We start from the raw sequence: 1997 nt of genomic DNA, 5'->3' as shown, positions 1-1997 counted from the left end.
GCGGGATGATCGCCGCTACGCACCCTCTGCCGGGAAGCCCACGCGTACCGCGCCGTCAGACCTCAGGGTTCACGGCATCTAACGGCCCTTAACTCGTTAACCTTGAAATCCTCCAAACAAAGAAGCTCAGATTTCTAAGGTTTCTATTTATATCTTAAACTTCTTTTTTATGCCTTTTTATCCAAAAGTTGATGTGATTGTTTTGCCGCCGTCACTCCTTTTGTCCTTATCCCAAAAGCTGGCTTTCCGGGGGGGTTTCTCCCACCACGGTGCATTTCTCCGCAGCCGTGTTACGTCTCGGTGCAAGCGCACGGTGCCCGGGAAGAAGAGTTCCCCGCTCCCTCCGGGGGCGATGGGCTTGCTTACGCATGGGTCTCCCCCATCCCAGCCACCAGTCCCAAAACATCAACCCAGAGCTCGATCCCAGTGTCGTGCCAGGTGGGGGGGAAAGGAAAAGAAAGGTTTAAAAGCCCACTCCCGTATGCTGGCTGCTTTGTAAATCCAGTGAACCGTTAGGGCTTTCGTAGTGGTTTGTTGCGGTGTCGAACACGGTTCCATGGAGGTGGGATGCTTCCATGAAATTCAGTGCTGACACCTCTCGGGTCGTATGCGAGACAGAGCTGGAGACGGAGCGGCTTTCCCGCCTGCTTGACGCAGCGAGCTACAGGAGCTCGGCCTTCGTGCTTGCCGTTACGTTTTGCTTTAGTCGTGGCGAAGTTTTGATTGACTTCGCTGCAAGCGGGCGCTGCAGATCAAGTGGGGGTGTGCTGGGGTACGTTGGGGAACGTTGATGTACATTGATCGTACATTGATGTACGATGCACGAGGCGCTGCGGGTGTTCCTCGCCGTCGCGGAGGCTCCTCCAGCGGCAGGCTCCAGACCAGCCTTCCCATCCCCGCTGGAAAGCTGGTCGGGCTGAGAGATGCCGCACCTCCCACGCCGCTTCCCAAAGCCAGGGGACGAGCTCTGAGTCAGCAGAACCGATCACTGAAGGCTCTCGGTGCAGCCCCCGGTGCTGCGCAGCCAGGAGCCTCTGTCGGGGATTATCTTAGACAGCGGCGTCTGCTTTTCCCCAGGCTGCGGCGCGCGGGGGGGTTAAATGTTAAGCTTTTCTTGGGGTTATTTTCTGCAGGTTTCCCCCCCTCTGTTTTCCTGCTCCGCTTTTTTTCATGTGTAGAATGTACCCTCGACACATTCAAAAACATTCTTAATCTTTGTCATTTGTATTTTAAAAATTAAAACTCGGTCACAGCAGCCAGCAGCCCTTAAATCCTTTTTAATTCAGGCCGACCTTGCGAGCGGTGCTCTTGGGGAGGAGACACCGCTGCCAGCCTCCCCGCGCGCAGGCCGATGAGCGTGGGCGCCTAACGATTCGCCTCCGCGCTCGCCCCTTTACCGGGCGCACTGCGGTGTCGGGGCTGGCACGCTTGCTGCTTGCAGTGTCTCCGCCGTTTGCGAGATCCCTTTGGGTAGGAGCATTACAAATGAAGATCTACCGGCCCCATGGTGTTCCTGCGAACGGCCGGTGTCCTGTGCTGGCGGATGGATGGACGGCGCCGTGTCCCGCCCCGTTGAGGCCGGGCCCTCCTGTATCGGCAGAATCGGGCATTCGAGACGGCCGGGCGGCGGTGCAGCAGTACGCTTCCCCAGTTCCTGCCCCCTTAGGTCCCACTTAACGCGGTTTGAAGTCTGGCCGGAGCCGGCGCCACCCTATCCCGCAGCCGCCGCTGCCGGCAGGATGCACGGTGACGATTCCCGCAGCCCGGGCCAGGGAGGACCCCCTGGCAGGGCACGGACAGGGCTGTGAGCAAGCGGGCAGCGCATCAATCCCGAGAACAGCCGCTGGAGGAAAACACAAGAAGGAATTCCCCTCAAAAATCCCCTGCAGTTGTATTTATTTATTTCTTCCCTCTGTCGTGGCACAACACTGGTGTGCCTAAACTACGCGTGGCCGCGATCCTCCAGGGCAGCGCCTGCAGAAAGCTGCAAGCAGATT

The 1997-nt window shown here is 58.2% G+C and overlaps 1 protein-coding gene across 1 annotated transcript in view; it reads left to right on the top strand.

Annotated features, from left to right (window-relative positions):
* The window catches only part of CAMTA1 (calmodulin binding transcription activator 1), a 330506-nt gene that overhangs the window by 179311 nt on the left and 149198 nt on the right, over positions 1–1997 (top strand). The gene's annotated exons all lie outside the window — the stretch shown is intronic.

Source organism: Egretta garzetta, unplaced genomic scaffold (assembly GCF_000687185.1).
Source record: "Egretta garzetta isolate BGI_Z169 unplaced genomic scaffold, ASM68718v1 scaffold389, whole genome shotgun sequence".
Taxonomy (NCBI): domain Eukaryota; kingdom Metazoa; phylum Chordata; class Aves; order Pelecaniformes; family Ardeidae; genus Egretta; species Egretta garzetta.
This window is presented reverse-complemented; position numbering and strand designations above follow the sequence as displayed.